This window comes from Microplitis demolitor, chromosome 3, assembly GCF_026212275.2.
Source record: "Microplitis demolitor isolate Queensland-Clemson2020A chromosome 3, iyMicDemo2.1a, whole genome shotgun sequence".
Classification (NCBI taxonomy): Eukaryota; Metazoa; Arthropoda; class Insecta; order Hymenoptera; family Braconidae; genus Microplitis; species Microplitis demolitor.
The window spans coordinates 18,784,679-18,805,831 of record NC_068547.1 but is presented as its reverse complement, the minus strand read 5'-3'; positions in this window follow the sequence as shown (position 1 = coordinate 18,805,831).

Here is a 21,153-nt window from a genome sequence, read left to right as displayed (position 1 = left end):
TTTTGTTGAATCATTGCATTGAAAAATATAGTTTAATCAAATATAAGATCTTATGCTATTAATCTATAGTAAGATAAAATTTACTAGAACGCTGTGAAGGAAATTGTCAAGACGTATGGTAAACGCCGGGCATTAGATGAATTTCATTCCGCACTAGAATCTATAGCTTAAATTAAATACTATCGGATGATTTTTCCAGTGCACTGTAAAAAATTTTCAAAGTGAACGCGGATCAAATCCGGAGTGAATGATTGTTTATTTATTTAATCCCCTCAGTGAAATTTACTCCGAAGGGGAATTTATTTTAATATTAAAACTCTGAATTAGAGTGAATGCGGACTGAAATAAAATCGAAATTACTCCTCTGAAAAAACAAACTCTCTATTTACTCCCTGTATGGAGTAGTTTTTTCTAAAACTCTGGAACTCCAAGTGACGAAGTGTATTCGGAATGAAATAAAATCCGTAATCACTCCGGATGCACTCCCGATTATTTACAGTGCGCACTGATTTGTATTTTTCACTGAAGTAAAATATGAGAATTCATTCTATTGAAGAAAATTTTAAATTCTACATTAAGTCAAATAAAATATTCAAATTAAAAATTTCACTATCATTGTTTTAAAATTTTTTGCTGATGTTAAAAGTTCAAATTCATAATTATATTTGTAACAAGCAATAGAGTTATTTTGCAAAAACATGTAATTTAAATGCCCGTCTGAAAATTAATCAAAATGAAAAATAAATTTTTATCTGTGATAATATCAAACGTTCTGTAGTTATGACATCGATTATTACAGTAATTTTATAAAATGAGATTTTCTTTGTATAATAATAAAATTAAGAAATTAATATATTTAACGATTTTAACACTTGAAAAATGAATAAATATGACGGTAAATAATTGTAGTTTCTTAGACATAAATTTATGTAAAATTTCTTTGAAAAAACGCTTTTACAATTGCCATGTAAATCTGTGTCAGTTTTATGTGGTTATAAAGTTGAAATAATTCTGACTTTAAATGCCATGTTTATTCTTCTTTGCGTGCTCGTCTCGGTCGTTGTGGTGAAAAATGAAACTCTCGTATCGGTCTAATGTTGCACTCGTCTTCTGGCTTCTAACCTTCTGAAATCCGAACCGTTGAATTTTTACTTCTTACACTGGTTTTAGTATATACTATTATCTTCATTATAAAACGGTAACATTATTCTTTTTAAATTTATTGTATTTTTTTTTTTTTTTTAGTACAACCCTATCCTATTTTACAAAGGAAAGTTTTCTTTGTAATTAAAAATATTACTTTGTGAAATCACCATTATTAGTTGTATCAAATTTTCAGGATATTTAGTGATAGTTTCAGTTTTTCACTGCCAGCAGAAAAAAAAATATTTGTAAAATTTAAAATGCAGTCAATTTTATAAATTAAAAATTCGCAGTTTTTAATTATTCAGGTCGAGAACTATGTACGACACTCGATATAAGAAAGTGTCAAAAACCCATTTTTTACCACAAGTACGGAAAGTTAAGAGGTTTACTAATTAAAGAGGGTTTCAGCGCTTTGATGGCTCATAAAAATAGTCGAGAGGAATTCTTCAACCGCTGACTTTGTTAAGCTCTCTAGCTCTCTAGCGATAGAAAATTTTAATTAAATATTTCTATATGACTCAAATTTAATTATGTAAATATTCATATTTTTAAATTTAAATATTAGTAAAAAAATTAAGGGTATCGTTAAAACGTTATGTCTTACAAATCATAACGACATTTCCCTTTATTCTTTCATTATCATCCGTTCATTTAAGGATCCCTAAAATGTTTTTATAAAAAACAATTTTCTTCAATATCTAATTATTTGTTCCTGACCATAAATTTTGTAAATGTCATGTATGATAGAGTAGAAAAAATGATGCTCGATGAAATTTTTTTAATGTGCCAATTATTGAAATGATTTCTTTTGCAATCGAAAAAGTTTATACACTGTAAAAAATCACCAGGATAAGTCCAAGCGGTGTAGGTGTTAAAATCAGTGGTGTTAAATTTCAACACTGAAAGTGTAACACCGGTGTAATTTTATTTTTACACCGGGCGAAGTTAAAATGAGTCCATTTTTAACACCGCTCTTTTTACAGTGTAGAGATCCTTATAAAAAATGTGATTTAAAAATCACTTATTATCAACTAGGCTTGTTGATATCACAATCTTATCAGATATTTTTTGAAAAATCTGTCAGATTGTTACAAAAGCCATTCCAATCAATCAACTAGTTAAATAAATTTCAAGAACGAATGATTAGAAAGAATTATTATTTTTTAATACTATTTTTTAGCTCGAAGAGTTACAGGAATTTTCGATGACTGGCGCATAATTCAATCAGTTGTTACTTTTAAGCTTTTTCTACGATGGAAATTGACAATTTTCAAAAAATTAAGGTTATTAATTTCAGTTCATAACTTGAAAATCGAGTTAATAACAAATTTCATTGTCTCTACACGGAGAAAAAAAAACAGGTAATTTTTCGATGTTACATAGCAATATTGTCTTTCGTCGCATTAAAATATTTACTATGCTAACATAGGACAATTTACTATGTTAACATAGGAATCACTCCTATGTTGACGCAGTAGAATTTCCTATGTTGGCGTAGTAGAAGTTCCTATGTGATCATAGAACTTTTACTATGTAGTATAGGGAATTGTTCCTATGTTAACATGAGAATAATTTCTATGTTTAACATAAGAAAAGTTACTATGTTACATTGTAAAAATTACTGTGCTAACATAGAAACTATTCATGTACTAATGTAGGAATTTTTGCTATGTCAGCATAAGAATTTTTCTTTTGTATTATAGGAAAAGCTCCTATGTAACAGTATTTTTCCCTATATGTACATAGGAAAAATTCTTATGTCCACATAGTAGTAGGTACTATGCCAATATAGGGAAAATAATGTTTTTCCCGTATAGGTCCTAGAAAGCAATTTAAACTATTTATAGGATAAAGTTATAACCTTATAGTAAAATTCCCTATGTTAACATAAAAATTATTCCTATAATAATTCTTATGTTAGCATAGTAAAAGATACTATGGTAACATAGGAATAAATCCTATCCTAACGTAGGAATGTTTCCTATATTGACACAGTATCTTTTACTATGCTAACATAAGAACTTTTCATAAATACATAGGAAAAGTTCCGATCTAACATAGTATTTTTTCCTATCCCGTGTAAAAAAAAATTGTTAAAAAAGTGTTGACTATTGTAAACTTCAAAACGTGACACAACGACGAACTATTTCTGAACGTTTTTAAAACTTTTGAAAATTCAAGAGAAAAATCAATAAATATCCTTGTATTATTAAAATATGCTAAAACGAAAAACGTTTTCAAATAGTTCAAAATTAATTTTTTCTAAACGTATTTTGCACTGAAAAATGTTAATTTGTAGTATTAAGTCAATTGTTATTTTCTGTGTATTGTCAAAGGTTTGAAAATCGTTTAAAAAAAGTTCGTCGTTGTGTCACGTTTTCATGTTTAGAATAGTCAACACTTTTTTATTCTTTTTTCAACAATTTTCTTTACACAGGATATTTCCATAGAGAATTCCCCTATGTTTACATCGAAAAAATTCCTATGTCCACATAGTAATAGTTACAATGCCAACATAAAAAAAATTACTTTTTTTTTTCTCCGTGTACATGTGTATATTGAAATTGTTTGAAAATTTTATCCGGCCAAAAAAACTATATTTTTTTTTACTAAGATTTTAAAGGTATAAAAAATTTCAACTATCGCTTAAAAACATAATATATTTGCGCTCAGAGTCTGACATTAATCAGTACTAAGATAGTATTTTCATGCTCAGTGAATCGATTCGAGATAAAAAAAAAAACGTAATTTTATACTCCAAGAGATTAAGGCCTCCAAGTAATGGTTTATTAAACTCTAAAACGTTATTTATGATAAAAATAGAATTTTCTTGAAAAAATTTTATTTCGTCTTTAAATTTTCTCTGTACGATATCAAAATCTATAACAATCAATGCTAAAAAAAACTTTAACCCTAAAAAAATTCTTATCAATAGTTTGTCTTACACAGCAATCAGAAAAAAATATGTTATATAGCATTGTATCGAAACTATTGTGTACAACTGAACAAAGAATTTTTAGACGTTTAAATTTATCTCGGAAGTATGCAAAAGCATCAGAGCATCTACACGTTGAGATGTGCATCGAATACAAAATATCCCTCGAGTTTTTCATCAACAGCAGAGTTGATCATTCAAGCATTTTTTCGCACTCTCTGGTTCTAAAGTAAAGTCACGGTTGCAACCAGGAAAAAAAGTTGACAATTGAGAAAGCGTCTTTTCCCATAAAAATAGGCAACAATAAGTTGGTGAAGGACGAGAGTGAAAGAGAAAGATAATACAAAGGGTAAGAGAGAATTAGTAAGAGAATGAGATGAGACTTTGCCGTGCGAGACTATTATATAGAATGGAAAATAATAGATGAAGGCGCGTGGCGAACAAATGACAAGTTTAGTTTCTCTGTCTTACAAGCAAGCCCATCAGCATGATGGCTTTTACTTAGTGCTTTGCACTTTCTAGCTTCCTCTGCGTAACCAAATACTCACGAAGTTTCTATGTACGTTTGTGTTGTTGTGTACTTCAAGGCGTAAACTATTTGTTAGTAGTAGGAATGTCAAGTTGTATGTTTGTGACACACGAATGTACTATAGAGAACGATTTAAGCCTTCAACAAATGAATGAGGTATAAATAGGATCTCTTGATGAGTTTCTCAAGAGTTTTGTTGTACAATGTGTTTAGATATTGCATGTCAAGTAGAAGCAATAATTTGGTGAATATGATCTCAATTAATTTCTCGACTATTATATTGCGTTGCGTGAAGAATAGAGATGATCACAAGTCATCCTTGAGAAGGGGAGTGAGTGCATAAAAAATTTCAAGAGCTAAAAAAAACATAAGAAGTCATGTACGGTTCTTGAAGAGAGCGTATCTGGCGAGCAACTGAGCTATCGACTTCCCCCACTCCGACTTCCACGTCAGCGTATAAGGGAATAGTCATTTTTATAAGTGGATAATGGAAGATAACTTCAGGGCAATTTTTATAATGTTATAAAGTTTCTTTTAAACGGTTAGATGGCATATAGTAACATATGTCACCCTATGGAAACCATTTGCTGTCATTAGAGTATTATAAAAATTGTGGAAATTACGAAAATTGCACCGGTCGATTAAGCTATAGCTTTGAGCAATTTTCTGAAATAATCAATATCTTATGCCGGAGCTCAGTTCAATCCTGGCTTTCATCGGCTTCACTTCATTCAGTTACATACTACATACAAGTTGCTCTAAAGTGACGAATCTATTGTTCCTTTGACTTTTTTTTTCTTCACTGTGTGTGAATATATTTATTCATTTTTTTTTATGAAGTATATTTTTGTGTGCAAATGAATCCCATTTAAAATAAATTCATTTTTTTATTATTTTTTTATTTAAAAGTTGGTCTGTTTGTGATTTTTTTTATTGTTTTATTTCAGTTAGTTTTATTAATTCTTTTTTTTTTTTTTTTTTTTTTTTTTTAAGTTAATATTGGACAACTTTTTTACTTTTAGTTTTAGATAAATGCCGTTGAATTGTTAGTTTGTTAATACCTTACAATGAACTAGAATGTTCATGAAATATAATAAGTGAGAATGGGTCAAAAGTGCATGATGTGCTAGTATATATATTATTCGTATTCCCATTTAGTGTCGAATACAATGAGGCTTCAAGTGACATCCTGAAGTGTAATCTCTGCTTTCAAAGTGGGATCATACTGAACAATGCCCCAGACTATTTCAAATCGACATTTTAAAACGTAAAATTTTTCAGAATCTTCATTTCAACTCATTCAAGCTGACAATTCGAATTTTCTATTGCTGTGCTTTTGTTTAATGAAAGTGAACAAAAAAAATCTTTTATTACCTTCCACTTTTAGTACATTTCATAGAAATCCATGCTATTGCATTTGTTCTCATGGCGGGGTTTCCAATAAATTTTGCCATTATCTTTGCCATTGGTTTGAAAGTTTATTTATGTACGTATGTATATGTGATACAACAGGTCTTATAGTGACGATAGATTTTACAATTCTAAATCAATCTTAGTGAAACTTAGCTTACTTATTTTTTGGTCGAAAATTTAGATCAAGTTCGAATATACGATTGGTTGGAAAGTAGTAGGCGTTTAAAATTTTTGAAACTTTCAAAAAAATCATTTCCATCGATTTATCTCCGAATTATTTTTGAACCAAAAGTGATAGCTCATTTTTTTTTAGTGTTTCTTGAAGCTTATGCAATTATCATGAATTTTCTCTATTGGGCTTACCATGTCGATAATTTTTTCAAATAGTTGGACGGATTTCAAAACTCCAAAAAAAGTTTTTCGCAGCTTTTACTTTTAATATTTTCTAAATGATACATCGTTAATAGTGCGTTAAAGCTGATACAATAATCTTTAGATTACATTGCTACGACACACTTTTTTTTTGTTTGATAGTTTAATCAAGGTCGAAAATGAGCAAAAATGCTCAATTAGTTTGAAATACGGAAAAAAAATTTTGGCTTTCCTGACCAAAATATTATAGTAAATCATTGTAACAGCGGGCACTCCAATACATATAGTAAAGGGTACTACATAAATACAACTGATAACTGAATTCGTAGTAAACAATGATGATTATAGTTGGCGTTAGTACACGTGTGGTTGAGGTAACTCTAAGTTGGTGCGGGCTTTTCTTTACTTCTTGTAAGAACCTCTACGACAGCTACTGCTATTTTAGCAACCACTATTTTTTCCGTGAAATTATAAGTGTGAAAAATTTTCCAAATTTAAAAAAAAATCATCTTTTACTGAATAATCTTTATATTTGATGACCTTTAAATTCATACAAAAACATTTAAAGAAATCTATCTTCCAATTCAATTTTATCTGAACGATTAAAAATTAATAAGTAAATAATCAGAAATCTATTACTATTTCGATTGCCGAATGAACTTTTCTAAATTGTTTGTTTTTGTCTTTATCTATGTTTATTCTTAAGTTTTTTTAACATTAAAAATAATTTGAATTTTTTTTTATTTGTTACAGAAACCGACGCTCAGCTCACAAAGTAAATGAGTTTATTATCAACATACTTAAATACTTTATTAATATTTGAATTTCAAACGAAGAAGACATTAATTAATCAATAATTAATTAAATAGAGGATTTAATTAAGGATGGAACACATGTACAAACAATAATTCAATTTAAATATGAGAAGTTTTTGACTAACGAATAAGTTTAACTAGGCAAACGGCTATTAATTATTGTTATTACTTCTCATAACTTATGAGTAATAACAGTACTACATATTGTAAGCATATATATATGTATATATATATATATATATATGCAGATCATTTATATTCTCTTGATTTAAGCTTCATATTTGCTTGGTTCTTTGTATATTTATTTAATTATAATATGTTACTCTGTACATATTATTACCGATATGAATAATTCATATAAATTTATAATATATAATGAATTATTACACTTTAAAAAGAGCGGTGTTCAAATGAAATAACACCGGTGTGGTGGTGTTAAATCGGTGTGAAAAAAATTCCACGTATAGAAATTAGAAAAAAAAATATATTACATATAAAAAAATATAAAAATTGAATGAATATTATTTAGAGGTAATTTCAATTTTTCTATGTACTTATTCAAATAATTATTTACACCAATAATTTAATTAATTAATGAAAACACTACACAGTTAGAAATTTTGTGTTGAATTCAACACAAATCGTATGTTGCAAACGGTCTACACAAATTTTTGTGTTAATTCAACACATTGCGTTTGTTTTGATCTTTAACACAAATTTTATGTTAAATAAAATTGAACACATAAAATCTGTTCTTTTGACAGAAAATTTGTGTAAATTTAATGGAACATTTGTGTAAATTTAACACATTTTTGGTGTTAAAAACAACTAATAAACATAAGCACATAACCTAACCAAGTCAAGTATACTGATCTACCTTCAGTAGAACTTATGTCAATTTAGCGAATAATTGAACCGGTTCAAAAAGATATGAAAGTTATCTAAATTTAATTATAAAATGTATATATTTAATTGTAAATAAATTATAATTCAAATTTCCCTGCAGACAATGCTATTACAATGTTTTGCTTGGTTATAGTAATAAAGACTTGCGCAGGAACGTTTAGTCAAACAACACAAATTTTGTGTCAATTTTCGAATAACACAAAAAATGTGTTACATTCTATGTTTCCTAATCATTTAACATAAAAAATCTGTCAATGTAAAATAACACAAACGGGTTGTGTTGAATCAACAGATTTCTGTGTTAAAAATCAATACAAAAAATTTAACCAAATAATTTTTTAACACAAGTACCCAAAATTTCTAACTGTGTATGTAGTGATCGAGTAAGTAAAAATATTCATAAAGTTAAATATTTTTAACACTAAAAAATATTTTAACACCGGGAAATTTTTTTAACACTGGTAAAGAATATTCATACCGACGGCGATGTTAAAATTTAACACCAAAAATTTTAACACCTACACCGCCTTGTCTTACCCCGGTTTTTTTTTTTTACAATGTACACAGAGAAAAAATTATAGTAACTGTTCCTAGTACGTTTATAAAATATCATCCCATACCGTTATGGTAATGATTACTTGGGATTATGGGATATAGACCCATACTTTCTGGGAAAGTTTCCATAAGTATGGGAACAATTCCTATCATTATGGTAACAGTTCCCATATTGCATATGAAAAAATCATGGTAATGATTACCATACTCATAGGAAAAGTTCCCATAAGCAAATAGGAACCAATCATATAACCACATTTTAACGGTTCCTATAATATTATGGTAACCATTCCCATAATATTATGGTAACTATTCCCATAATATTATGGTAACTATTCCCATAATATTATGGTAACTATTCCCATAATATTATGGTAACGATTACCATAATATTATAGTAACCATTACCATAAGTCCATAGGAACTATTCCGATACCATATGGGAATTATACCCATAATTATAGGAATGATTACCATAATATATATGGGTGCCGTTCCTATCATCAACATTTCAAAAAAACCGGTTACCATGCAGTATGGGAACCATTCCCATAATATATTGTAACTGTTACCATAATTTTCTCTCCGTGTACTAGTTGATTAAATATTAATATTAATATTAAAAATTGATAAAACAACAATGTACGGTTAACTTTTTTTTTTACTTTTTTTCTAAACAGAAATTAATTTTCTGACTTTATATTACTTTTTAGTAGAGAATATAAAAATGGTTAGAAATATGAAATAAAATATGTGTTATTTTACTTTCATTGTTACTGCTGTAGAGTATATCGGAATACAAATGAAATGTTGATTGTGAATAACATTCACAGACTGTTATTGTCACGAGTGTGCTTAAGGCACTTCGATACGAGTGACTCTCAAATTAGATCCTGTGTACAAAGGTCCACTATATACGAGAGTTATATAGTGAATATTGCATACACCCGAATTCAATTGCTTTACGATCGTAATAAAATTTCACAACCTTTTAACCTAAATATAATGAAAAAATTTAATAACGACAAATTGAATTTTATTTTTTTTTTTCATTCCGCTGCCACTTTATTAAAGAATGAATACATTGATAATTGAAATAAAGTGTTACTTTTTTTTTTAAAGTTTTTTAATTTATTTTTATTTAATTTTAAAAATTAATTTCACGAGTCAAGCATCCGTACAGCAACAAACTTCACGAACAGTAGATAGATCATAACGTGAGTGTACAACTGGCTCTTTTTCCAAGTCCACTTTCATAAACCGCTGGTTGCCGAGACTATAAATCAGGTTACGTGAAAATTTTGTCCTGTATTCTTCTAGTTTTCACGTTTATATATAAAAGCTAGAGAGACTGCGGTAAACCTAAAGTATATCATGTTGTATAAAAAAAGAAGAAAAAATATTTTTTAATATAAATATTATGAGAAAGATAAAAAATACAATTGAAATTAATAATACCAAAATAAACATTTAATTAAACAAACATATGGTATACCATCGTACAATAGTTTATATAATACACAATGGGTATTTGCGAAAATTGTGCGCACAGAAAAAGTTTAAAGTCTGTGGTTTTTGAAAAATTTAACATTTTACAACGCAACAAATTTGTATCTATTGTACCTCCAGAATTGTTATGTCGAAAACAATATTTTATCTTTACAGCGGTATTAAGTGATTTGCTAATTAATCAATCAAAATATTTGTATCATTATCTTCAATTATCACTAAATTCAAAGAGTTCAAATTTTCAATATATTTCTTGTTTATTCTAGGTATTTTAGGATAGACAACAAAGACAAAGTCACTACCTCACAGTTTCGATATTTGTCTAGTAATAGTAAAGTTTGGAGCTGAGTACAGAATTATTTACTATGTAGTAATTCCTCTGGGAACAAAATCGTGACTCATTGGATCTTCTCATGTGAATGATTTGGCATAATGTAACTTGATACATATTGTTGTTAATACCACAACATAACGGATTTCACTTCCTGAAGGAAAACTTTGAGATGAAAATTTTGCATGTGGCTCTGCAGCTGCATATTGTTTAACTCTGAATCAAAAATCAATATGAAGGTCATATACACGGAGAAATTATTGTTATTTCGAACACTACGGTGTCAAAATAAAGTCGGACTACAATGGCCACATAACATAAATTGAAATGAACATGTTTTAAAAACTACTCTCTAAAAATGAATTTGTGAAATTCACTGGAAATCAGTAAATAGTCACTATTTCTACAGCTATAAGTATACCATTAATTCAACCCGTGGTATCCTTATAGCTGATTCCAAGAGTGCATATTCACTAATTCGCACTGAATTTCACCAATTCATTTTTAGAGAGTACTATAACGCTTTAGCGTTTCAAATACAAATAAGATAAGGTAAGAGAACCAGTACCCGATCAGGGAACTAGTACCCGATCACTTATATATTTGCATATCTGTATTTACTAAATTTTACTAAATATACCTTCACAAATATATAGAGTGATCGGGTACTAGGTCTTTTACCTTACCCGAGAAATGATGGTTTAAATCTGTATAGATCGTAGATCTAAATTTGTTAGATCTGTGTAGATTGATATCGCATTTTTATGTTACAATCTTAATTTGTTCAATTTTTGAACTATACAGATCTAAACCATTTCTTTTATACAAATGATAAATTAAACTATGTAAAAATTTTCATATTTTTTTTTCTTTTCAGCAATCATTTCAATTGGTCCTAAAGCTTCACATTGTTCAGTATTATGTCTTCTTTGATGTTAGCAGCTTAATTGACTCTGACCAAGAATTTAATTATCTTATGTTTCAATGCTCTCTAAAAACGAATTAGTGAAAACGACGTAAAGATCAGTACTTGGCAGTGAATAGTCAATTATTGTCAGTTAAAAGTATACCACTATTTGAATTAGTGACATACTTTTCACTAGTAAACAGTAAATTAGTCACTATTTCAAATGTAAGAGAGTGAATGATAATACTTATTTAATAAAGTAATAAAAAAAAAAAATATTCCTAAAGCAATGAACTTATAAATTAGAAATATTATCAACCAGTGAACTGTTTTATTACAGTATAATAATATAAAAATAAGTTAACGACATTTCAATGAATTGGCCTGATCGTTGTCAGCTCGTTAGTGCCCGTCGTCTGAAAGCTCGTTAACTTTCCATTAATCTTCAATTTATGGAGTAAAATAGCTTATCGGCTCGCTGCAATTGCAATCAATGGCTCTGCGGTCTCGTGCCAACCCGGTTAGTGTCTATATGAAATTATTGGTTGTCCGCTAATTAATCTGACAAGAAAAATAAATTAAAAAAATTTTTAAAGAATGAGAGCGTAGAAGAAGGCGTGAAGAGAGTGAAATAAAAAATAAAGAGTTGAGGGAACATGATTTAAAATAAAAAAATGAGAACAAAAGAGAGTATAAAGGTGTTGCGCGTGCTCGAGACAGAGTCGAGAGGGTGCAGATAGAGACAAGTATCCCCACAAAACTTACGAAGGTCGCGTGCACGATACAATACTCAAGAATGGAAAAATTTTTCTCCCTGTTACCCACCGGAATTCGCCTACAGGCATCTCTCCTTGGTTTTTTTTTTCTTTATTCCGTCAGACCAACCGGACGCTCGGTCGCTTATGCAACTTTTCACTGTTCCGGTAGATAATAAACAGATATATAGAAAACAATAAAAGTTCAAGTAAAATTATAAGAAATATAACAATAGAATTTATTTATATTTTTCTCGGATGGTTGATTAAATTTTTTTTTCTATAAAATATCGTTGTGACGAGAAAATTTTCAGATATTTATATTTAGAATTTTTCCTCAAATAAAACCTCAACAAAATATAAATACATGAGCTTTATATATATTACATTATAACCTAGTATGCCCAGCTTTTTTTCCCTTTAAAATTCTCATTCGTTTAAAAGAAAAACGAACAAGAAGTTTCCATTCATTTAGTAAGTGCAAGACGAAAAGTACCGTTGGTCCATGCGAGAGCGAAAGAGGAAAAAGAGCGAACTAAACTGTTCCTAATGAAACCATAAAATTACACACTCCTAGTGCGAAATGTTAAGGTTGTAAAGAAGAGTTAGTTGCAACAAAAAAAAAATATTCTGGTTTACTACCTCCTTATTTATTTATGTCTCTAAAATTTATAAAATTTTATTGTGCGAAATTCTTCATTGCTCACCGAGAAGCAAAATTAGTACATTTCAATCCACAGATTGGATTATTATACTAGCTTTTTTTGGTATGCATATTATTGATAATCTTTCATCCCGTTAAATAATAGTATATTACACACCTAGGGTAGTAAAGTACGAAATGTCTCCGATCACATGTAATTGCTAGCCGAGGCAGAAAGCGGGAACTTCGTTTCGCACAGTGGGATGAAAGTTGATGCTTTCCGCCCAGAGGCAAAAAAAGAGGCAATTATAGCTTTTCTCACAGGCGTACAACGAAAAGGTCAATTTTCGTCACACCTGCACAGAAAATTCGAACTCCGATTCCGTTTATCGGAAACAAAGTTGTATTTTTCTGCTATAAGAAACTAAATCATATGAATATACGCATGCGTCAATTTTTCTTAAATAAATGACATATTATACACCAAGGGAGGAAAGTAGGGAATTTCAACCCGCCTGTATAGCTGTGGCAAACACGTGGATTGGGACATTCCAATGGTGTGTATACTATTTTTCACCAGATCTACAGCTACACATAAAATAGTATATTACACACCGAGAGAGAAAATTAGGACATTTCCACTCGTGTGTTTAATTACCTATTTGCGTCGGAGACAAAGGTGGCAAACACGCGGGTTGGAAACTCCTACCTTCCTCTGTGATGTGTATATAAATTTTCACCCGATCTATACGCAGGGCCGGATTTAAACTTAATGCCGCTCCTGGGCACCGGAAAAAATCCGCCTCAATACTGGAATTTTACTCAAGCTTATAGTTTACATATTTTATTTTTAAAAATTTTGCCGCCCTGGGCATTTGCTTGAACTGCCCTTAGTGTAAATCCACCGTTGTCTATACCTGAAAGCTTAAATTTTTGCCTCTGTTTAGGGTAACAATGGCGCATGCGCTAATTTTAATTATTTATTTTCTCATAATAAAAAAAAGAACGAGTTTCTTCCCTCTAAACAGGGTAGGAATTTAAACTTTCGCTACAGATATGGTGAAAAATTAATTTTCGAGCTGCGAATATTTTACATTATTTTTTTTTTATTATTCGCTTTAAAATATTTCATCATCATACTTTGAATCGTTTCTATAATATTTATTCAAAGCTATATTATAAAAAGTACTTTGCACCATAAAAAATAATCTCTACGATATAAATCCGATGCGATCCAAGATTGATCTACTTTGATATTCATATAAAACATTCGAGCTAGAGTTTCATCTTTGATGTGTTTTCATCGGTCTGTTAGTACGTTTGTGTAAACGTAAATCCAATAAAATCTCAAGTTTGTTATGAATCAACTTGATTTCTTTTGCACTAGCTTGAATAAATATCACTAGAGTAAAACTGCGTTGAAAACCGCTATTTAAACTCCTTTTATTCAAATAATGATTATTTATTAATTTTAAGTTTCAAATTAAATGCTTCATAAATTTAAATATTATTTTTATTATCACATAAACATTTAGTCTTATAAACTGTTGCATATTCAATAGATTTTTACATACTAAAACGATTGCACACCTTAAGCACGAAGCGTTAAATGTACTCTATCGAGTCTCGGTCAATAATTTTTTACTGTTTGGCTCACTTGTACTTACTTCTACACTTTATATTGTTTACGTAAACAGTATGAAAAGCACATCATTACCGGAACAAAACTTCTTAATAGACAAATTCCGTAATTTTCGGTTCATTCGATCGAATATTCATAGAATAAAATGTAAATTATTTTTCAATAATGCAGCCAGTTGTGACGGTTCGACTGTACGTAAATACATCTTCAAAAATAAAAGAATGCATTGACCTCATACTTTTTCCAATAACTTTAAATTTCAATAGAATAGACCTCTATTGAAAATTACTAATAAAATCCTTCTTTTTGGAGATTGTAATGAATGAATTAAGCACAAAACTGATAGATTTATAACTTTTGAATACATTTGTATAGGTATCATGAAATACTACTAACGAAAATGTAGAAAATTTATTAACAAAGAAAAAGTTGACGAATTTCCAACAGTCGATGACACTGAAAATTTTGCTTTCATTGATTGCAATGCAAATAAATGAAGACAGTAAAGATATTTTATATAACTGTGAATGTAAATGAATGAAACTGCCCGGGTCAAAGATAAAATTTTATTTAGACTATGTTTACCAAGCCGAAATTTAGAGCCGTTTTTCACAAGACAAATTTGACTTCTTTTTATGGAAATATGAAATAAATTGAGTTTTCTCTTTGGTCCAGACAACTGGCTTACTTAGTCACGATTTAAGACGAATACGTTTGAATTAAGTCGAAATTGAATTAGTTAAGACTTATTTGACTAAAATTATAAGGCGAAAAAGTCAAAAGTGGGTGAATGACTATCGTTCTCGAAGTGAAGACGAATAAGTTCAAACTAAGATGAAACAAGTTCTGAAAGTTGACAAAAATTTAATCTAAGTCAGCAAAGTCAAGATCTTATCGAAAAATCGTCGGAAAATTGATCTTCTAAATAAAATAAGGTGAAGCGAGCCTGATTCAAGTTTTATTTTTGACCCAGGTGAGGTAAAATATGATCGTTTCAAAAAAACAGAGGGAAATATTCCAGTTTACTTGAATGGAAATTAAAAAATGTATTGTTGTGATATTTTATAAAATTTAATTATTACTTTATGGCTGCATGAACTATTGAGCCATGCATTTTTGAATTTTTCAAATTTTCCTAGATTATTATAGGGACAAGAGAGGGGCAAATGGGCCCCTAAACATTTGGAGATCCATTTTGCCCCCAAATCATTCAAAATTTTACGGGGTCTATTTTGCCCTCCCCCCTTCCCCTAAATTGTTTTCCTAAAAATAAAATATCGTAATAGTTCTGCATTTATTTTCAATTAAGTAGTAAATATTACACAACTTCAATATTTCAATATTATTAAGTATACAACTTATGTAAATAATTTTGAAATACCCATTATATAGATTGTATACACAATTCTTTATATATACATCTATATAGTTGTATATTATATTACAGAGCGTCGAAAAAGTAAAAAAATAAAATGTATAGAATAAGTAAAAGAGGGTGAACTATAAGAAAATGTTCTTAGAGCCACAATAGAGACAATGTCACTCAGTGGACGTTTTGAGACAATAGAACTTTATGGGCAATAATAGTCATAGCGATACCGGTCAATGGAGCCAAGATAATGCCCGTAAAAGACAAAAAAAAAAAAAAGATAAAATAAAATAAAAAAATTCGCATCTTCAGCGAGCTATTTGACGATCGCAACAAGGCAAAGACCCTTGTTCCTTTTTTAGTCAATGATCGCCATCAAATAATAATATGACACAGGCTCCTCAAAGACCTAACCGCTTAAGACTTTATAGACAATAAACCTCTTATACATTTTTTATTTTTATATAATTTATTTTATCTCATTGACCGAATTATTTGTCCACAACATTTAACTTCATTACCATTTTTTTTCAATAATATACACATATTAAAATTTTATATCGTAACATAACTCAACAGTTGCCAGCTGTCTTTGGTTAAAATATGACGTTTATTATTTTTTCAACTTCCTCTTATCTGAATTTAGAATTAAAAAAAAAAAAAAATGAAAGTTATTGACTTTAAACCGATTTTCAGACATGGAATTTTCATCAAATGGTTTCATATTTTTCGACTGACATTGAGATCATTTGATCAAAGAGATTTTAAGATATGATTTAAAAAAAAAAAAATGTCTTTGAGCTTGAAAATGATGAGAAGTTTGACTCTGGCTCACGAAGTCAACCCTTTTGAAGTCTTTTTTTCTAATGTATTAATTTTTTCATATTTCTAGTGACAGCGAATATGAAGGAATAAAAAAAATAGCATTATATAATAAATGATAAAAATATCAAGAAAACGGATAATTTTTAGTTCCAGACGAATTAATCCAAGCGCAAAGTTAAGAGTTTCATTTTATGTATATGAAAATACATAAAGAAGAAATGAAATGAGAGTAGAGTCTCAACGACACTACTTTTTTTTCAGAAGAACCACGACGTCTCGACATCAGACGTCGCATTCTGACGGTACAGTACAGAGAATTTGAGAAGGAAAAGAAACAAAAAAAAAAAGGTCGATGCTTTCGCGCATACTTATGTTTAAGACATGTATTTGTGTGTGGTGATAAAGCGCAGAGGGAAAAGAGAAACAGAGAGAGAGACGAATAATAAAAGAAAGAGGAAATAAAAAATAGAGTAGAGAAGTAAAGAGTCGGCTCCAATTACGGCGTTTAGAGAAGGCTCCAGTATTATATACATACCCTGCCAGAAGAGGAGTAGATATAGAGAGGCTCGTCGAGTCTTTGCGCGAAGGGTGAATTCCATCGTTGCAACTCTCTCAGAAGCCTCGAGCTATCTCAACCATTTGTCGTTTGTGTATCCCAACTTTCTCGCTCACATTAAAATATACATATATATATATATATATATATATATATATATATATGTATATATACAAATACTACTGGATAGTACACTCATATGCAAGAAGTCTCGTTAGATTTTCGCCATTCGGTTATATCCGCTTTGCCATTGCTATATATTATATAATACATGTGTGTAGACGTACATATTATATGCTTATTTCCTATTTCATCTCTATCTTTCTGTATAACCTGTTCACGCTCTTACACGCTACTGATTCTCAAATCAATCCTGAACTGTCTGCCACACCCGTTTACAAACAGGATGTTAGAAATTAACGGGTAGCATATATACGCATGCAATTAACACTCTAGGCAAATGAAGATTTAACTGAGATATATATTAACTATTAATATTTGTTATTAATATGTAAAGTATCACACTGTAAAAAATTTTTGTGTAAAAATGGCGATGTGTGAAATAACAGTGTAAAAAATCCTCGGTGTAAATTATCTATCCGTGTAATCTTAACACAATGTAATTTACTTTTTTACACCATTCCGTGTTACTTGTTATAATTTTAATTAATGAGCAATCAATGATCATTATCATAGTTATTGATTATTATTTAATCAATGACTATATTAATTGTATTTTTATACAAAGTCGTCGAGCTTCGAAATTTTTCCATAGATCGGCTGATGCCTGGTTTGCAATGATTGGCCAATAAATGGCTAACTATACTGGCCCGTGCATGGTGAATCATTGGCAGCCGTCTTTTTGCTTATAAAAACGGCGCACAATTAACCGCCGTTCGTTGGCCAACGGTTTGATCGTTAACGATACCGTTATCATCTGATATTTAGCCGATCTTCGGCCGATGCTTGAAAATTGACAGCCATTCATGACCCAGTAATGGGCCGATTCTTTTTTTTGTATGGGTTAGACATTAAATAATCATAATTCTTTTCTCAAAGCAAAATTAACATAAATTACACATTTACACGCTTGGTAGTGTAAAATTGTTTGATTCATGCCGCCTAAATTAAACACGATATTTGGTGTCATTTTAACACCAAGTTCAAAAATTTTTACAGTGTAGATCTGTATCTTTTGAAGTTCATTTATTTTATTGAACGAAAAAATGTTAGCTGATAATCTTATTGTAAACTTCTGTATCAATAATTCCAGTAAAATCAGTAAAAAAAAAATATTCAATTAAAATTTTAAGTCATTTCAAAATCGTACTTTAAGCAGTAACTCGTAAATTATTTCGAAGCTCCTATTTTATGATTCACCCTCACTGATTTAACTTTTACTTGGCAATTAATTCCATAAATTTATTCATATTAATTCAAGGCTTATTCAGCGAGAAAAAGTAAGACTAATTTTTGAGACTAAAATTTGGAGGGATTAATTGAAAAATTTTTCGAAATCCGATAGAATAAGTAGATGTATATTGAAAGTATTAGTTTCCGGTTTTCCTGCCTCCTTCAGCTTTAGCACCTTATCGAAAGACTACTGGAATGGGGATGACCTTAATTGTCACCCTGTTACACATAAATGTGTAGATCTGTATAAGATAAAGTAGGAAAATATCTGATTTCACCCCTAGCATTATGGGCAAAGCGATTATTTTTTAAATTGGATTACATTATCAATATAGAAGTAGGTTTGTTTTTAAGCCGAATAAATTTAAAATAAGATTTACAAGCACATCTTAAAATTTGAACGTGGAGTTCATTCATTTATCGTTTAAATATAATTTTTTAAAAAGAAATTTTTTTATGTGACAAACGCATATTATGAAATGATCACTGAGATTTGACTTCGCAGATTTGAAAAATCAGAAACCTAGACATGTGTTGAATAAAGTATGTGTGCAACACATGGACTAAATTATTATCTGTAAAACAGAATGTCTTTAGAGCGTGCCGTAAGTGCTCACGCACGAGAGACGAGTTTTCGGTGCATGCCAGAAGCGACCGCCACACATGTAGTGTAAGCAAAAATCGTAAAAATAAAAAGCGAACAGATTTTGTTATTGCGACATCTGTTGCCACTTTTATAAATTAGTATGTTCGCTTCTTTTTCATATAACAACAGACGTTTGCCAATAAAGTTTTGGAAAAATTCATATTATTTATAGATGAATAATAATAAAATATATTGTCAGAAATAAATAACATGAATTCAATAATAATATATGTAGGGTGAGGGGTAGGGGGCAAAACAGAGTAATTAAGGATATCTTGTTCTCGGGGACTTAAATACGTTACATCTTTTTTTTTATAATATTCAAAGTAAATAGTAAAAATTTTTATTTTTTGCAGGTAAAATGGGACACCCCCTAAAAAAGGTGAAAAAAAAATGGTGCAAATTAAATTTTCTGATGAGTAATTGACATTAAAAAAAATTACATTTCACATAATTATTGGATGCAAAGGAAGAAAAAAGAATTTTTAATCATTTTTATCATAAAACCAACGTCATTGACTTTTTTTGACTGAAACTTTCGATTTCTGAAAAATTTTAACAAAAAAAGTTCAAAATACTGCTCAATTATATCGAAAAAAATTATTTTGGGATAATTTTAAAAAACAAGCTCCTTTTATAAAATTTTAGGGGTTTCGCCTCCCCCCCCCATATATATAAAATATTAAAAATAAATTTTCTATCGAGTACTCAAAGTTTTACATTTCTCTTGTTATTTATTTTTTACAGATTTTTAAAATTGAGATGCTTTCAAAGTATTCTAAGAACATGAAGAACATGAAGAACATGAAAAAGTACAAAAGATATAAAAAACTATCAAAGATTATTCTGCAAGAACGCTATGCTGAACTAGAAAAGCCTTTCTGTATTTGACATTTGTTACTATAAGATCGCTGAGCTTGAGGTAAAACTTTTCTTTATGCATTTTAACTCTTGTTGCTACTTTAAATCGCCAGGGAGTTGCTAACATCAGGCATCCATTTACATAGGTTTAGCATATGAAGAGCACCGTAGGCTGTACTATGTACTCTACGAGATAAGATACATCTGCATAGAACATCGTCTATACAATCAACTCTATATGCCCTGGAATTACGTTAGTATGTTTGTTCAAGGCATTGTATCATAAGTAACCTTCAACTTATACATTACACATAATACCATATTTTCTTTACTCAACAATTACACACACACTTAATTTTGCTTCTTATAAGTTCACTTAAGCTAATTTACTTTATGTTGGATCGTAATTTATTATTTGTTTACTCTTTGATAAAAAAAAAAAATGATCTTCAGTTTCTTCGACCATTGGGTGTAAAACTTATTATTTGTTAGATATATATTTTTTTTTTTTTTCAATTAATTATAAGTAATTAGTTGAGAAATATTATTAATTTTTGAATAACTAACCATCTAAAAATAAACTTTGGTGAACTACTTAACCAAGTGGCACTAAAATTCAATGAGAACTTACAAGTTTTAATGAAACTTTTGATTGCCACAAGAGTTATTTCACTAATTGATAAATTTTGCAGGGATATATTGTATAAGCAAGTTCTACAAACAGTATTTTGAACTCAGAGTTATCAAAACTATTTGTAATAATTGCTTAAAGCTCGTAGGACTTGTATACAGAAGGAACTTCAAGATGTATTTGCAAAATTAACCAATCAATTTTTTTTTAAACTACAAAAAAAACTGTATCTCTCATTCATTACTATTTTTTTCATCTATGCTTATTCACGCACATATAATACACTGTAAAAAATCGGAAGTGAATTCGGAGTGATTACGGATTTCATTTAAATACGAATTCACTCCATCACTCGGAGTTCTGGAGTTTAAAAAAAAAACTCTGCATACGCAGT